Genomic DNA, 18562 nt, shown 5'->3' with positions numbered 1-18562 from the left:
CAGTTGTGCTGAAGTTTCTCTTCACTCGCTTTTGCTAATGGAACTTGACAGTCCCAACATCGCATTATCTTTAAACAGGGCCCTTCTCAAGTAGGTCTGTGTCTTTACAGACCTACTTGAGAATGGACTTGAGGATACGGGGAGGGGGAAGGGTAAGCTGTGACAAAGCGAGAGAGAGGCATGGACATATATACACTACCAAACGTAAAATAGATAGTTAGTGGGAAGCAGCCCCATAGCACAGGGAGATCAGCTTGGTGCTTTGTGACCGCCTGGAGGGGTGGGATGGGGAGGGTGGGAGGGAGGGAGACGCAAGAGGGAAGGGATATGGGAACAGATGTATATGTATAACTGATTCACTTTGTTATAAAGCAGAAACTAATTAAAACAAACAAACAAACAAAACAGGGCCCTTCCCAGCTACTCTCTAACCACCTGCAGGATTTCTTTCTCTTTTTACCAATCCCACATACTCTCTGTTTTTGTAACTCCTGGCCCCTGTAAACTTAAAGAGCTGAGAGGCATTTTATACTTCCCATTTTTTTCTGAAAAAATTCTGATAAATATATAGTGCACTCTAGTTTATTCAAAAGCATGGGGGAATAGGGCATTCTGATCGATAGACAATTTTAGCTTCCTGAAAATAACTGTACCTGCCAAATGTAGGTTGGCCAATTTTCTGAGAATTCAGAAGAATAAAACAACGAAGCTATGTAATGTAATGCAATGCAGCCTTTTTTTTGTGGCTTAGAAGACATTTCAGGGTCTTGCAATGCCTTGGAGTCATCATTATGAACAGTAATTACCCTTCAATTGTACAGCATGGAATAATTATGTTTATCTTAGTTTTCCAGTAGGTTGGATTCAAGACAAACAGATCTTTGCTGCAAATAAAACAGTTTCTAATTTTTTGTCTAATAGTGATCACATTTTAATTTTGGGGCTCCATGTGAATTAAAAGTGTTATGTTACATTATTAACATTAACAGTGCTCATATGGAATGCTTACAATTTACTTTTATATTGTAGGAATTAAACTAAAATCTGAAAGCATTTCTTTTAAATAAAGGTGTTTTTGAGGCAACGGGTGCAATCCAGAAAGTTGAGTATAAATCAGGCTTTTGAAGAATGAATCTTGTATAAGAAAATTTATTTTTATGAATATGAAAATAATGTATTCATCATAATAAATATGGAAAGCACAGAAATTTTAAGAAAATCTATAATCTCATCACAATAAATGCCAGCTGGGTGATTTTCCTCCTAGTTCTTTTTCTATGCATGTGTATGTAAATAGATTTTTATATATTTACAAAACAGAATTATATGAAATTATCTTTCATATTTTTCCTCTTTTATTTAAGATTTTGCCATGTTATTGAAGTCTTTGAAAATAATTTTAAATTGAAATACTATAATTTATTTAACTGTCTCCCTTCTTTGACATACAGTTGTTTGCATTTTCTCACTGTAATAAATAATGATGTTGTGAACATCCTGTTCATAAATTTTGCAGAATCTCAACTTATTTCCTCAGCATATATTCCTAAAGTTATTACTTGCAAAGAATGTGAACATTTTAAAACCACTTGACATTTATTGCACAATTGCTTTCTAGAAAGATTGTACCATTTAGTCGTCCAGCAACAGCACGTGACAGTGTCTCCCAGCGCCCCCTGCAGGACTGTGCGTATACCTGGTGGTTCGAGCTGAAACCATGGAATGAATCCGAGGTGCCTGGGTGGACCTGACCTCTACCATTTCCTACCTGTGGGACCTGAAGCAAGTTATTTAATTTTGCTGAACCTCAGTTTCTCAAAAGTAAATGGTATGACATAATGACAAATTGAGGTGATAATAAATTACAGCATGTTATTCAATACATAGTAAGTGCTTAATAAATGCTAGCTATGAATAAAATTGATAGTTAAAAGGTTTATCTTAATGGGCAATATGATATCTCATGTCATTTTATTTGGTATTTTAAACAACTTTTTAAAAAAGTAATGGTAGTTACTTTTTTATTGTTACAGAAGCAGTCCTAGAAAAAACTAGAAAATACAAATCAGCAAGAGTGGAAAAATACATAATCCCAACAATCTTATCTTTTTGATATATTCACATCTGCACTTTTTTTTTTTGAGGGGAGTGTTATTTTATTGACAGCTTCCTTAATTTCTTGCCTGATTGTTGCTCCATTCTTTTATGTTCTTACTTTTAAGGATAGTTCTATTTTCTCATAACTTGCAAACTTACATTTAGGACAGCGTGTTAGAGAGTAGGAGGGAGAAAAATCCTCCCACCTTCTTCCTGGTGGGCAGGTTTACTCTGTTTCAAGTAGCCTTGCATTTGTGCACCAGGATTCATGTTTCTGCATCCAGTCCCACTGGTCTTGAAGTCCCTGAAAATTCCTCCTAATTCTGTCACTCACTTGAATCTTCAGTGTGTTTACTTTCCTTTCCTATCCTAACTGCTTCCCCATCCCTACCTCCCATGACTCACTTTTCACCACTTTTCTGGGAAGTTGAGAGAAGCTGTGTCTGTTGGCCAAATTCTGTGTTGTACCAAAACCCAGACTATATTTTAGAAGATATTTTAAAAAGGGGAAAAATGTTGTCCTCTAGTCTCCTAGTCAGTCTCGGGTTAAATGCATTTTTCTGTGATTGGTGCTTTGAGAAACAAAAAAAGTATGTTCTCAAGAATTTTACAGTTTAGTGGGAAAAGGAAGAGAGTATACATTTAACAGCAGTTCAATGAAGAAAGTGTGAAATGCTGTAAGAGAAAAAGCTAGGGGGAGTTTAGAGGGCGAACTTATTTTCAAGTGGAGAGATCAGTACGTTTTCATGAGGAAGTAAACCTTTGTATTAAACCTGGAGGGTGGATTGGATCTGACCAAGCTGTGCGCAGGGCAGGAAGAACATGGCAGGGACCACCGACAGCAGGGACCAGGTTCAGAGGTGGCCTTGAGCACTGAAGGTGTGGGAAGTGTTCCATAGTTCATCTGGGAGATGTTTGATGGTTTATCTGGGGAGATGGTCAGTAGATCATTTGGCTGGAATGCAACCTGTATAAAGGGAGTAATGAGGCACCCATCATAGGGGACCCTGCTGTCAGGCTAGGGAGGCTGGCTCCTCTAAAGGTTGAGGGAAATGAGTAGAGCTTTGCTCTGGGAAGAATACTCCAGAAAGAGTTGGACCAGGGACCAGAGAGCCTTGAGCTGGGCTCTATTATATGACATTGCCTATAGAATCCAGACAGGCAGGACAGTCAGTGACTGAATGAAGCTGTTTCGTGGTTTCCCTGTTCTGGGAGTGAGTTTTATTCATTCTACCAAGAAATATTTTCTTAGTTTTTTTAAATATGTGGTCTTCTCAGTCCCTCCCCTCCCCCTGACTCAATTTTGAATGAAGACGTGGATTTTGAAAGCTAACATCTTGTACTCTTACTTGGCTTCACTTTGACATTGTTTTTGCGGTACGCAGACCTCTCACTGTTGTGGCCTCTCCCGTTGTGGAGCACAGGCTCCGGGCGCGCAGGCTCAGCGGCCATGGCTCACGGGCCCAGCCGCTCCGCGGCATGTGGGATCTTCCCGGACCGGGACACGAACCCGTGTCCCTTGCATCGGCAGGCGGACTCTCAACCACTGCGCCACCAGGGAAGCCCACTTTGACATTGTTTTAAGTGCTTTTAAATCCTTTAACCTTACAACAGGTAGGTACAATTATTATCCTTCTTTTTAATGATGAGGTTATTATGGCACAAGCTGATGAGCAAAACTGGCCCAGATCAAACTCATGACAAAAGTGGGAGGCCCAGGGTTTGGACCCAGGCAATGTCTGGTTCCAGGGCCCCTTACCTGATGCCCTTGGGGATACAGAAAAACACCTCTAGTATGAGATAGTCAACTGAGCAAGCACAGTGTTAAAAGGCCACTGACACTTGCTCTCAGCATCTTGAACCAATGGAGCACTGGGGGCTGAAAGGGATAAACCCCAGCTAAGCGGCACACTGTCATCAGCTCCAGCTGGCGGCTGCCATGTGGGAGAACAGGCCAGCACCACAAAAGTTTTCAAATTTTAAAAGAAGCTGGAAATCTTGATTTTTGTGTGAAATTTTGTGATTTTTAAATGTTGGCTTAGGTGTATTCAAACATATTATGATGGCCAAATAAGATCCATCTGTGGGTCAGACTTGGCCCACAGGCCACTGTTGGTTACAAGTCTGGGAGGCCACAGTGGTCCAGGCAGGGGGTTAAGAGGGTCTGAGTCTGCATCCTGCATCTTGGTTAGGAGAGTTTTGCTGTATGGAAGGAACCTCCCTTTTGTTCTCAGCATGGGAGGAAAGCCAGGGCACAAATGTATTAGAGTCTTGTGAGATGAGATTCTTCTGACATGCTTACACAATTGAGAGAATACTTTTCCCCTGTTAGATGTCATATTTACCCAACTAACTGGGCCAGCTAACTGGACGATGGACATAGAGAGAACTGAGACTTTCACTTCTACATTTAGTACCATGCTCTGAAGCACTAGTGAGTGGGGATTTGTGTCAATATTGGCACCCATGCAATTTTAATTTATAGAGATGACTGTATGACAGCATAGCTACTGCCACTGAAAGAAGATTTTTATTACTTACATTTCCCCAAATGAGGAGTCATGCCGTACTCTGCCGGGCCACATGGGGAAGCACCAGTCAGTCCGGAGGCAGAAAGGAGTGAGGGGAAAACATAGGCCAGGGCCTCTGTTGTGTTTTCTGTGGGAAAGGCAAGGCAGAGCAGGGAAACATTTTAGGATTGGCTAGTTTGAATGATTCTGGCAGTTGGGGCATAGGGGCCATCCCTAGTTGTCTGATAGCTGGTGCTGGGTTGATTTAAGGCAGGGTAAATACTGACTTGGAATGTAAAAGTTAGGTATAGAAGGTGGCTAAGGGTATGGACTCAGGATTGGTTGGTTTGCATATGAAAAGTCTGTTAACGAGCAAGTTATTATCTTAGGAATTAGCCCTGGGAGGGGCAGTCTCTCCCTGGCCAGCTAGGGCCCCCAAGAAGTCAAAACATCAAAAAATATAGAAAATAAAAAATAAGATTAATATAGACTCCCATGAGGATTTTTAAGAGTTAAGTGCCTTTACCACTGCTTTTTTCTCTGGAATAATGCAAGTATTGAAGAACATGAATTTTCTTCCAAGTCCAACTTAGCCATGTCCTCAGGCCTGGGTGTGAACTCTTCTCCTTTTCATTGTTTCCTACAGATGTTAGTTTTGATTTCTGCTTTGATCCAGGAGTTATTTGGAAGCGAATGCCTCCCAATAAAATGCACCCATTTTAAGTGTCCAGCTCAGTGAGTTCTGACAAATGTGTCCACTGGGGTAAACATTGCCACACTCAAGACCCAGAACATTTCCATTCTGAATATCTTTTTATTATTTGTTTTAATGTCATTTGATTATGATCAGAGCATAGCCTGTAAAAGTCTGTATTTTTAAAAATTCTGTAAAGGTTTCCTTTGTACCCAAAGAAACAACAGCAAAAAAAAAAAAAAGGTAGTGATTTGTAAAAAATATTTAAATATCAAATATTCTCTCCCAGATCATCTTCATTCTGCTCCTAAGGCAGTCTAGGCATTCTTATTTTAAGCTGTAATCATGCTGCAGTGTTGTAAGGCCTTTCTGTGCATGCCCACCCCCCTTCACTAGAGAGGGAGCTCCCTGAAGTCAGGGCCACATCATCACTGAATCCCTGGGGCTACAATGGGACTCAGTGTGGTAAAGACACTTGATCAATATTCACACCTAGAGTTGAATTAAGTATACTTGCCTGTGCCCTGAGAACCCACCTGGGTGTCTGGTGATTTAAAGACTCCCATCCGGGTTTTCCTGGTGGCGCAGTGGTTGAGAGTCCGCCTGCCGATGCAGGGGACACGGGTTCGTGCCCCGGTCTGGGAAGATCCCACGTGCCGCGGAGCGGCTAGGCCGGTGAGCCATGGCTGCTGAGTCTGCGCGTACGGAGCCTGTGCTCCGCAATGGGAGAGGCCACAACAGTGAGAGGTCTGCGTACCGCAAAAATAAAATAAAATAAATAAATAAATAAATAAATAAATAAATAAATAAAGACTCCCATCCACTACCCCAGGCCTTATCTCTACAGTGGCTCAATTCGTGTTAAGATATCTCCTATTTAATTTGATTTTATTTTTTGGCCTTGCTGCATGGCTTGCGGGATCTTAATTCCCCAACCAGGGATCGAACCTGGGCCTTTGGCAGTGAAAGCACTGAGTCCTAACCACTGGACTGCCAGGGAATTCCCTCACCTGTTCTTTAGAGAGCCTGAATAAATAAAATAAATCATTCTAACACATGCCTATTGACTTCTCTGCCATGACCTGGTGGCTTGAAACAAGAAAAAAAAGAAAATAAGAAATAAGATTAATATAGAGTTCCATCTGGATTTTTGTACTTCTAGGAGAAGCATGGATTGACAAAAGGGCTAATTTCTAAAAGAGGCCCAAGCCTATTATCTATCTTGTAGGTCCAATTTCATTTCGATTAGATAATGAAAATAGATCAGTTCTTGTGCAGTTTGTAGTCAGCTTCATTTCCTGGTTCTCACACAGCAGCCTGACATTGTTGTGTTTGGATTCACAACACCGCCAGGGGATGTTTACATCCCCACCCAGACAGCTGTGCTCATTGAAATAGAAGGAACATGATGATGTTTACTTCCAGAATGGTAAAACACTGAAACCCCTGGTCTCTAAAAATAGGTCACTCTTTTATTTAAAGGTGAACTAGAGCTCTTTACCTCAGCTCAGCACTGTCTTATAATGTTTTTCCCAAGTTAGTGTAAGTTGAAAATGGTCTGACATTATTTTTAAAGTGTCAAAAATGGTAAGTCTTGGAAATTCTGCAGATTTTATTTCTGGCATCATCAGAAGATTTGGAATCAGGGTTAAAAGACTGTTTTCATGTATTTACTCTAAATTAGCTAAGTCTGGAAAATCACGGGAGATAGCTGGTCCTTTTCTCATGAGTTCTCAAAATCAGAATTGCTTGGCTGATGGCTGAACTCTGACCTTGTTGAAAAGTTTCCAAGGCTGCCTTAATCCTAAAACATACTGGCCCATTTAAGAATAAAACAAAAGGTGAAGAGGAATCTACTTTACCAATAAGAGACCACTTCTGGTGGTCCTGGGGAAGCAAGATAATCCTCTTTGGGGTTGGCTTTAAAAATATTAGACAATTTTCACCCTGCAAATCTCATGATACAGCTTAGTTCTGTGGACAACCTGAACTCTAGGGGAAGGTGCCTCACGTTGGTGTTCATTTGTGTAAAAAGGGCCATCTTTTCACTGTTTAATACTCTCCAGACCCAGCATCAACCTTCCCAACCGCTATAGCTGTATTTCTCACCCTTCATATGTTGCCGTCATTATGCTAAGAGCTTATATTAGAAATATAATAAGAGAACATTTTGACAGGTCTCAGGAAACTAAGCTTACTTGACAGGAGCAAACTTCTTTCATTAAAATACCCAAAGGTCATTAAAAAAAAAAAACCTCCTAAAGATCCTCAAATATGTTTTCAAATCTTTGCATTCTTTGGCCTGCAGAAAAGTGCTGTAAGAGCCTCAGATTTCCATGATTCACATGCAAATGGAATCCTAGCATACTGTCTGAATTTCAATTAATTTTTGGCTTCCTTGCTGATTCAGGTGATCTGAGTGGTTATAGGCTGTTAGTTGCCTACTCAGTATCTATTCTTGCCTTCTTCCTGAGTGACAGATTTTTTTAGCTGAGCACATTACTGCCTAGAACAAGACACGTTTCCAGCCCCCATTCTGCCTTGGAATGGCCAATTAGTTCCAAGTGGAATCTGTTGGGGGGGGCTTCTAGAAAGTGCACTTTATGACAGGGTCAGATGCAGGCAGGGCATTTTTCCTTGCTCATCCTCACTTCCTCAGAGCCGACCAGGATCATGGACTTGATGGCTAGACCTTCAGCATCATAATGGATTTTGAGGTGACCTTGAAGATGGAAGCTCCTGTGTTAAGAATGCTGGAGTAGGGAGATGGGAGTGTGGGTCTTCGATGGTCCTGCAGTGCCACTGTCACTGCTGCAGAACTGCTTATTCTTGGACTTCATTACTGTAAGGAAATAATAAACTTTTTCTGGTTTAAGCCATGAATCCTCCTTGATATACTGTGTTAATTAATGCTGATCCTGTCCATATTATTGAGAACTGAGTATCTGTGAGAATTTCATTTACCTAATGCTTAATTAATGCTTCTTGAGAGCAAATTCTTCCCGGACTAAATGCGATGTGGTTATAAAAGTGTACAAAAAGCCTAGGTGCCAAATATTGAACTTGATTTTTAAAGCCTCTGCTAAGAAATCATATTTTCTAACTTCTCTAAATAGCTGGAAAAATGTTCACCACCCCACATACAAAGGATTATTGGCCTTTAGCTCAGGCAGACCTGCGTTTGAATTCAGGCCTCTGCCTCTGACCAGCTATTTGCTAGTCAGCTGCATGATCTTAGGCAAGTTACTCAACTTGCAAGTGGCTTCTTTGTTCTTCACCTACACAATGGGGAAAAGAATATGTACTTCCCATTTGTTGGGAGAATTAAACCAGATAATGTATGGACAGCAGAAGTCAGTAAAATAAAGTGGGCTGAGTTGACATAGTAGAGCGTAGGAGAAAAAATTTAGACAGTTGAAGGGAGGGACAAAGTCCTAAAAGTAGACTCCATAGCCCTTGTCTCTGTATTCCTGCATTCATATTTTAGCCGTTCCCTTACTTCTAGTCTTTCTCCTCTGTGACCCAGCCTGTGTCCTCTTACCAGCTCTGTCTTCTTAGGTCTGCTTTCACTGCATGAACCTGCAGCAGCCTGACATTTAAGACACTGCAGGATCTGGTCAGTCTAAGGTCTCTGACATCATAACCAGCACTTCAAAACTGAAACCTTCTGTGTTCCTCCAAGTGATCCCACCTTCTTTGTCGGTCTCACACATTTCCATCCCTATCCAGGGCGCCATGACCCAGTGCCTCATCCATGTCAACCTACAGAGCCACTTCATGCCCATCTTTTCCATAAGGCCCTTCTTAGCCATCCCTAGTTTCCTGCCCACGAACCATGTGATTTAGCAGTTATCTGTTGCTTTATATTATTCTCTGATGTATCAGTGTTTTCCCTCCTGGTCAAAGACGTGGTTTTATTTGCTTTTGTCTGTGTTAGCAACATGTTAGTTGCACCTCTGACTAAGGAGCCATAGTGGTGGTGGTTCAGAGCCCGGGAAAGACCGGCAGGGTATCTCCCAAGATGCTCACAGGAAGGTGCGGCCTCTAGGAATTGCCTGTGGCTCAGAGTCGAAACTTCAAACTTGCAGACGGAAGCCTAATTTCATTCATTTGTTCACTCAGTAGATGTTGACTGAATTTACCACAAGCACTGAAATTTCCAGCTGACCCAATCTCTCAAGGGCAGACTTACAGTAACCAAGATTACTTGTAAAGGAAGTAAGCAAGGTAATTAATGAGAACCAGAGGTACTGAGGCGACTAAAAGGATGCTCTTGACCTTCAGCGGGTGCACTCTGTCTCTGTGGGCTGGTAGAAGGATCCCGATTTTCCTCAGAGATTACTTGGTGAGTTAAAAAACTTCCTGTTTCATGCCCTGAGCTACAGTTAGCCTGACGCTCCTCTCTCCCCATGGGGCTCTGCTCTCCGTTGCCCACATGAGCCAGTGCACAGCTCAGGTCCCTGGCTCCCTGGATGTGCCGGCCGGGCCTTGCCATGGTCCTTTGGCTGGTGGGCCAGCTCCGCTGCTTTTCTATCCAACACTGCTAATGTCTGACGTGTACAGGGAGCTGTCCTGATGATTTAAGGTGACTGGGCCTATCTTTCCAGATACCGATTTTACATTTTATCTTTTCTAGGTCTACCTTCTCTCTTTGTTTTAAGATACTGCTGCATCGAAGTACTGACAGCTCTGTGGCCTCCTGCTTCCCTGTGGAAACCACGGAGCATTTAACAAATATTTGCCATCACATTGAAGACTGGATGGATGAAGAGCAGGCTATGGAAGATTGGCACCTTGAAGACAGTTACGTTTCATCGGAAAATTAAAAAGGGATGACTGGGCTTCCCTGGTGGCGCAGTGGTTGAGAGTCCGCCTGCCGATGCAGGGGACACGGGTTCGTGCCCCGGTCCGGGAAGATCCCACATACCGTGGAGCGGCTGGGCCCGTGAGCCATGGCCGCTGAGCCTGCGCGTCCGGAGCCTGTGCTCCGCAACGGGAGAGGCCCCAACAGTGAGAGGCCCGCGTACCGCAAAAAAAAAGGGAGGACTATTTCTTAGGTTATTAGTCCATCTTCAGCTGAGTTGAAAAGGGGAGCTCTGATAGCATTGCTCAGTGCCTGGCTGTTTGACTGTGACTGGGGGTCTCCTCTTTAGGCTCTAGGCCAATTGTCCAGGAACACGAGTCAAGGATAAAAGAGCCCCAGACACGGCCTCTTGGATTACGGCTTCTGTACTCAACTCTCAGGGGAGGAAGACCTTGCAGAAACGTCCGCAGTGAAAGGTTCGTGTGCTGCTGGGGCTGATGTGGAAGTGGTTAGCAGTGTCTTTAAAGGAGTGATAGAGGGAGATTTGTGGGTTCACGCCTCAGCCCAAGCCTGTGAACACGGGCCTCAAGTCCCGCCATCCCTTTGGCCAGAGACCGCGGCAGCCTGGTCTCTGCGGGAGACGTAACGCTCTGTTCTCTTTTCTTGCTGTTGTTTCCAACAGGACATGACCTCCAGTCATTTAAAAGCTGATTTTATTTCTTCTTCCTTGAGACAGCTCATCCTGCTTCTAGCTGCTTGCCTGCGAGGGAAGAGAGAGGAAGGAAAAGAAAGACGGAAGGAAATTCCTGCCCTACATGGAGTGAGACTTGTCTCCTTCCCTAGAACGTTCAAGGATTCTTTTCAGCAGGTCCTCCCCACCCCCAGCCTGACCTTCCATGGGTTTCCCCTGACTCAGCCTCTTCCAGCTCGGTCACAGCTGGCCACACAGACCTCCCACCTGCAGCTCGCCCTCCCTCCTTCCCAGACCAATGTGGGCCAGAGGCAGGAAGCAATCAAGCAGAGCCCAGCGCTGCCTCACCACAGGGTCAGGCCCTCCCATCCAGACACCCTCACCACTCTGCTCACCCAGGATGTGTGACCCTCGGCTGACCGCTGGGTTGCTGCATTGTTCAGGGGTCACCGCGAGTCCTCCCAGTCCCCTGCCTCCTGTCTGCTGGACAGGACATCTTGCAGCTGGCTTTGGCAGCCTGAGCCTGTCCCCCCCTCCCCCACTGTGAGACCTGCTTTCTAAATCTGCCATTCCGCTTGGGACCTTAGAGTAGTGACCTTAGGGAATTCTGGTCCAGGAAGCTTCTCGATTCTGTTGTGTCTGGGTGGCTTGCAGCGTGTGATTTGGGAGGCTCTAGCTATCCTCCTAAATCTCTGCAGCACTTGTATCTTTGGATATGGATGATTGCTGTTTTCTCAGTCCTGTGTCACGTGCCTACACACTCAGCTTTTCTAGTCCTCTTCCAAACAAACGGCTGTCCCTGAGTCCTTCCCGAAAGTGAAATCCTGGAGCCGCCACTGCCCTCTTGCCTTCTGCCTGGACACGCCTTGCCGCGTCCTCGTAGCTGTCCCTCAGCTGGAGCCCTGGCTGTCGTCCCACATGCAGCTGGCCCAGCTGCCAGGGCTCCGGCTGTCTGTGGGCCCTGGTGTCCTGACCACCGTAGTGATCACTCCTGTTTAAAAGACCTGATGGTTGCCCTGAACTGTCCCCATGACACACTCAGTCTCTTTATCCTGAGACTCAGGGGAAGTTGTTTGTACTTCTGGACCAACTGGATGGGGGGAGGGGGATGGTGCAGGATAGAGATGGCACCCTTCAGGCTGACAATCTTTACTTATTTATTTTATAAATTTATTTATTTATATATTTTTGGCTGTGTTGGGTCTTCATTGCTGTGCACGGGCTTTCTCTAGTTGTGGCGAGCGGGGGCTACTCTTCATTGTGGTGTACGGCCTTCTCATTGCAGTGGCTTCTCGTTGCGGAGCACGGGCTCTAGGCGCGTGGACTTCAGTAGTTGTGGCACACGGGCTCAGTAGTTGTGGATTGCAGGCGCTAGAGCGCAGGCTCAGTAGTTGTGAAGCACAGGCTTCGTTGCTCCATGGCATGTGGGATCTTCCCGGACCAGGGCTCGAACCCTTGTCCCCTGCATTGGCAGGCGGATTCTTAACCACTGCGCCATCAGGGGAGTCCCTAGGCTGACAATCTTTAAATTCTGCTGGACACATTTAGAGGGGGCAGGGACAGTATGGGGAAGAACTGTTTCTAATTTTTACTTCAGAACCTTGTCTCCTTCTGTGGCAGAGAAACCAGTTTACTTTTGGACCATTCTGTAAAGAGTCCGGGTGTGGGGACCTGTGGTACAGTGGGCCGTGCTTTCAGGTATATTTCCGTAAGAAATTAGCTGTCCTTGTAGATGGAAGCACCAGACAGCTTTACAGGGCTCTGGGCCTCTACAAATATCCTTGGCACCTGGACACGCCTCACCTTTCGCCGAGCTGTCTGCAGTGTGACATGCCAGCCTCTGTCCGTGACTCCAGCTTGTTCAGTTTTCCCACGTAAAATGCTTTTCCAACCCACTACCCTTGAGATACAACCAACACTTTGCAAAAAAACTCAAAAACCAAAAAAAAAAAGAAAAAAAAAAAACCACCAAAAACCCAAAAGCCAAAAAAAACAAAAAAAACAAAACCAAAAAAAGCCACCACTGTGGCTGTTAGAAACAAGGACAAATTCCAACATATAGTGGTCTGTCCTCTGGGGACCAGTGGAGTTTCTTCTCCAGAACTTTCTATGGTCTAGATGAAAATGACTCTTTCAATGAGCCTTCCATCCAATCCCTCAGGACGTGTTTCTACTGTCATAAATTTTGCTATCAGGATCATTTTAGGAAAAAAAGCCATTTTTGTTTCTTCTCCAGGAAATTGATTTTGACATTTCCATCCTTATGGGAAAATTCTGATGGAAGACTGAGCACAGCTGAACGACTGTGTGATGTGGGATGGACTCAAAAGTCCTCAAGAAAATAAATGAAGTGGCCAAAGTCCTTTGAGGGAGAATCTATTTTCTTTTTTTTTTTTGTGGTACACGGGCCTCTCACTTTGTGGCCTCTCCCATTGTGGAGCACAGGCTCCGGACGCGCAGGCTCAGCGGCCATGGCTCACGGGCCCAGCCGCTCTGCGGCATGTGTGATCTTCCCGGACCGGAGCACGAACCCGTGTCCCCTGCATCGGCAGGCGGACTCTCAACCACTGCGCCACCAGGGAAGCCCAAGAGAATCTATTTTCTAATAGTCTTCTAGGTTTTAAAAAAGGCACAGGTGGGGCTAGTTTCAGTGTGTCCAACCGGGTCACAGAAAGTAGCCAACTGAATTTGGAATCTTCTCACGTCACAAGGCTGGGAGCTGGACTGATGATCATGGCGTTTTGCTGCCATTGGACGTGATGAAGAAGAGCAGAAGCCCTGGGATCAGACTGCCACTGTCTGTGTCCTGGCTCCACCAGGGCAATGTCCCCGTTCTCTGCCCCTTAGAGCAGTCTGTCCAACCTCAGTTAGGGCAGGTATTGCATCCTATCGTAATCAGATGTTTGCCCTCCTCTTCTTCACTAGATTGTGTGCTCTTTGAGGGCAGTGACCATTTCCTTTTCAGCCATCCATCCATTTGTAAGTTCCTTCTCATATGGTACTTATTCATCCATGTAAGTGCCATGTAAGGAGGCACTTATAAATGTTTGTGGCCCCACCCTATTCTACATACAATAGTAAGTTGTCTTTTAAACTCACTGCAGGCCTATGGAAGAGATGTAATCAGCCTCATTTTACAAAGGAAGAGACGGAGGTTTAAGCTATTATTTACCCCAAGTCATGCAGTTAGTATGTGGGAGAGGCAGGTGAACCACCCAAAATAAGAACCCACAAAATGATCCCCAAATCTACTTGAGTCCAAAGCTCAAGCTGTTAAGCCTGATGCTGTTTTCCTTGTCTGATCATAAGCAGCTTGGCAGGCCTCCAGATCTTGTGGTTGACTGATGTGCTGTGCTCCTTTGTCAGAAGTTCGGCTAGAAGGCTTTCACCAACTGTCTCCTAACGTCTCTGATAATAAAAATGTATCCTTTCCTGATGCTGTCTTCTGTGGCCCAGAGAGTTTTCTTTTTTTCCTTTCCCAAGAAGTACTAAGTTACCAAGTAAAGGATACTTTGTTGTTCTGACTTCTCTGATCCTACTTTAAAAAACTTCTGTTTTTGGAGCATTTCAAATCGGTCCTGGATAAAAATACACAACCTTCTGAGAAATATGGCAATTCCGGCTCCTGTGGGAAAACATGACTTTGGGCCCCAGTCACATCTTTTCTGGCCTCAGAGCAATACTAACATGGGAGGTAGCAAGGCGATGGCTCCACTGAAGATGAAACCAGGAACAAGCAGAAAGGAAATACGACCCTACTGTTTCCAGACAGACACAGACAGGTAGGCATGTCTTTATTCATGGGATCTATTGGGGTTGTGAATTCTGGGGACAGTGGGGTGTGAGGACCCACAGTACTGGATACTGGGGAGCGGAGTTAACAGACCCTGATTGCACCTCTGTTTGTTTGTTTTTTTTTTGTTTGGTTTTTTGTTTTTTTTGCGGTAGGCGGGCCTCTCACTGCCGCGGCCTCTCCCCCTGCAGAGCACAGGCTCCGGACGCGCAGGCTCAGCAGCCATGGCTCACGGGCCCAGCCGCTCTGCGGCATGCGGGATCTTCCCAGACCGGGGCACGAACCTGCGCCCCCTGCATCGGCAGGCGGACTCCCAACCACTGCGCCACCAGGGAAGCCCTGTTTGTTTTTTTAACATCTGTATTGGAGTATAATTGCTTTACGATGGTGTGTTAGTTTCTGCTTTATAACAAAGTGAATCAGCTAGACATATACATATATCCCCATATCCCCTCCCTCTTGTGTCTCCCTCCCACCTTCCCTATCCCGCCCTTCTAGGTGGTCACAAAGCACTGAGCTGATCTCCCTGTGCTATGTGGCTGCTTCCCACTAGCTATCTATTTTACGTTTGGCAGTGTATATATGTCCATGCCACTCTCTCACTTCCCCCTCCCCCTCCCCGTGTCCTCAAGTCCATTCTCTAGTAAGTCTGCGTCTTTATTCCCGTCTCGCCCCTAGGTTCTTCTTGACCATTTTTTTTTTTTTAGATTCCATATATATGTGTTAACATATGGTATTTGTTTTTCTCTTTCTGACTTACTTAGCTTTGTATGACAGACTCTAGGTCCATCCACCTCATTACAAATAACTCAATTTCGTTTCTTTTTATGGCTGAGTAATATTCCATTGTATATATGCACATCTATTTTAATGAATCCAAAAGATTTCGAATACTTGGGCTTTGTGTGCTGACACACCCCAGGGTGAGGCATGGAAAAGTCACCACGGCTCAGCCGTTGGGGGTTTCAGAGGTAGAATGAGACACAGGAGCCTGCTGACCGGAATCCCAGAAGATCTGGAGCTGAAAGATGTGGAGAGCCAAAGAGGGCTGGGGGTGTGTGAAGTCTAACCAGTCCCATGCCCACCCCCGAAGATCGGGTAAGGACGCCTGCCATCTCGTTAGTTCGTGAGCCTAGCTCTTGGCACTGCTGGATCCATTAAAACAATGTTAATCTGGTTCAATGGACTCTCCTGCCTTCTCAGCCAGAGGAAGCTTGTCACAGCCTCCAGGGAGGGAGGGAGAGGAAAGCAGAGCCAGGAAGTTCAGTTTATTTCTGAAGAAAATAGAGAAAGGAAGGTCGATGTTGAAGCCACCTGTGCAAATCTGTGAAGGGATGAATTACTTTTAGTCAAGGGATTACGAGGTTAAAACATGACACACACACATGCATACACATACAAACACACACATGCAACAAACCCAAATGCCTTATGCCGAAGCCTGAAACCACTGCCAAACTTCTGGCCACGTGTAAGTTATTTTACTTTTCACTGCGATTGATTCAAAACTCAAGTGCTGCTAAAGAAATTGGGTAGGATCTTCATCCCCTCTTTACGAGTTTCATTCACGTTCTGCTGGGTTAGCTATTTGCTCTCTGGTCCCCAGCAACTAGTTTATTTTTTATCCTATGGACTGTATGAGCTGTTGGATTACTTATATTAAATATTTGCTCAATGCCGGGTGTTCTACTAGATACCTGAATTGTGCAGCTCATAACTCTAAGAGCTGATTATTATCACTCCCCTTTTCTGGAGGGGGAAACAGACTTAAAAGTTTCAATGACTTGGACTCAAGGCCACAGAGCTGGTTGGAGCTGGGATTCAAATGTAGGTTTCTCCGACTGCAAGGCCCTCCACGGCATTGATAAGGCTTCCTAGATCAGGTTTCTTCTTCTGTATTAGCTGTTAGCTTGCTGAAGACAGATTCTTCACCTATATCTAGCAAGTGTACAGAACCTGATGAGAGGTATTAAGTGTATTGAATTAAATTCTGTCTTTCTTTTATTTTCTCTACCTTTATTTCCCCATTTCCAAGGTGTATTTACTTACTTATTTGTATTATATATATATATGATATACACATATATATATACATATACATATATATATATATATATATAATATATATATATATATATAGTAAGCTGTCTAAAATGTTTTTTTGGCAAGATATTTAAGGGATGTAGTAGCAACTGGGAAGGAAATACCTATGTAAATAAATACTATCTAGACTCAATAATTGTAAATAATTTTTCTTAGTCATAAAATCTAGCCTATCTCTCATTTCTTTACTGCCTTCCTTCTCTCTCTCTCTCTCTCCCTCCCCCTCTCCCTCTCTCCCTCTCCCACTACCCCCTTTTTGAGTTGTAAAAGCCTAAACCTACTGCCAGACTTTTGGCTACAGGCAAATGATTTTTCTTTCTTTTTTTTTAACTTTATTTATTTTATTTATTAATTTTGGCTGTGTTGGGTCTTCGTTGGTGTGTGTGGGCTTTCTCTAGTTGTGGCGAGCGGGGGCTACTCTTCGTTGCAGTGCGTGGGCTTCTTATTGCGGTGGCTTCTCTTGTTGCGGAGCACGGGCTCTAGGCGCGCGGGCTTCAGTAGTTGTGGCACTCAGGCTCAGTAGTTGTGGGTCGCGGACTCTAGAGCGCAGGCTCAGTAGTTGTGGTGCAGAGGCTTAGTTGCTCCGTGGCATGTGGGATCTTCCCAGACCAGGGCACAATCCTGTGTCCCCTGCATTGGCAGGTGGATTCTTAACCACTGCGCCACCAGGGGAGTCCCAAATTATTTTTCTTTTTTAATGGATTGACTCAATCTTAAATATTGCTAAAGAAATGTTTGGGAGCTTTTCCCATTCTTTATTCTGGTGTCATTGAAGTTCAGCTGATTTTAGTTATGAGAGTTCCAACTGTTTTATATATAATGGGTCATTTGCCCAGGTAAAGTAGCAAATGAAATGCTTTATACAAAGCTAGTAAACAATATAGTTTTATCTCTTTGTTGAGAGAGAGAGAGAAAAAATGACCATCGTGGTCACTGTTGGGCATTCCTTTAACCAAACACATTCTCTGAGCTTGGAGACAGATTAAATCCTTCAGGTTGATGAAATAGCCCCAACTTCTTCCTAAGTAGTAGGACAGTTATTTCCACCAGTTTTTGGAAAATCAAAGGCTTAGCTCACTGGCAGTTTAAGTCAGAATGATGCTTCCTGTTAGTCTCACCAGTAGGTGCACAGAATGTGTTGAATTGGCACAATAGGGGACTTTTTATTTTTAAAGTTTTATTAATTTATTATGAATTAGGAAAAGTAGAATGAACACATCACATCTGTTATTTTAGGGATATAATGATTCCTTAGTATAAATCTAAAATTTTAAAAATGAGTTGATTTTGGAGGCAATAATAAGTAAATAATTGTCCTGGTGGCAGCACGCAGGGCAAAACTTATTAAGGTGATAAGCCAACAACTAGAGTCTTGGAAAGCTTCAGTGAGGACAATCATTCATGGAGAAATATGGGACGAAGGAGGCCAGCTGGTGGATACCTGGATATCTTGCAGTCATTGAGATTGTCATGCATTTGGAAAGCCCTGATGCCTTTCTGCTCTTCTTCACCTCTCGAAACTTTGCTCCATGTGACCTACTTGCACTGAATAAAGGGTGCTTTGGTTTCTATTGTTAGCGTGCTGGTGATGGGTGTTCTGCACATCAGCTTCCCTACACTGTGGCAGATTCCCTTTATGTTTCTTGGGTCATAGTTTTTCAATTTGAGCACCAGTCTTTAAGATTTTGCTTCCATATCCCCTAAAAGAATTTTGAACATTTAGAGATAGGCATCTAATATTTTTCATCATCATTTTAAATGGTTGTCAAGGATCTAGTTCCAAGAATTTTACAAATATTGACACAAAAATAAAAGTTGTTCATCACTCGTGTACTAAATCCAATGGAATCATGACCCATTTAAGAAAAGA

This window comes from Mesoplodon bidens (assembly GCF_964165515.1).
Source record: "Mesoplodon bidens genome assembly, chromosome: 16".
In the NCBI taxonomy this organism is placed as follows: Eukaryota; Metazoa; Chordata; class Mammalia; order Artiodactyla; family Ziphiidae; genus Mesoplodon; species Mesoplodon bidens.
Note: the sequence above shows the minus strand (reverse complement) of the source record.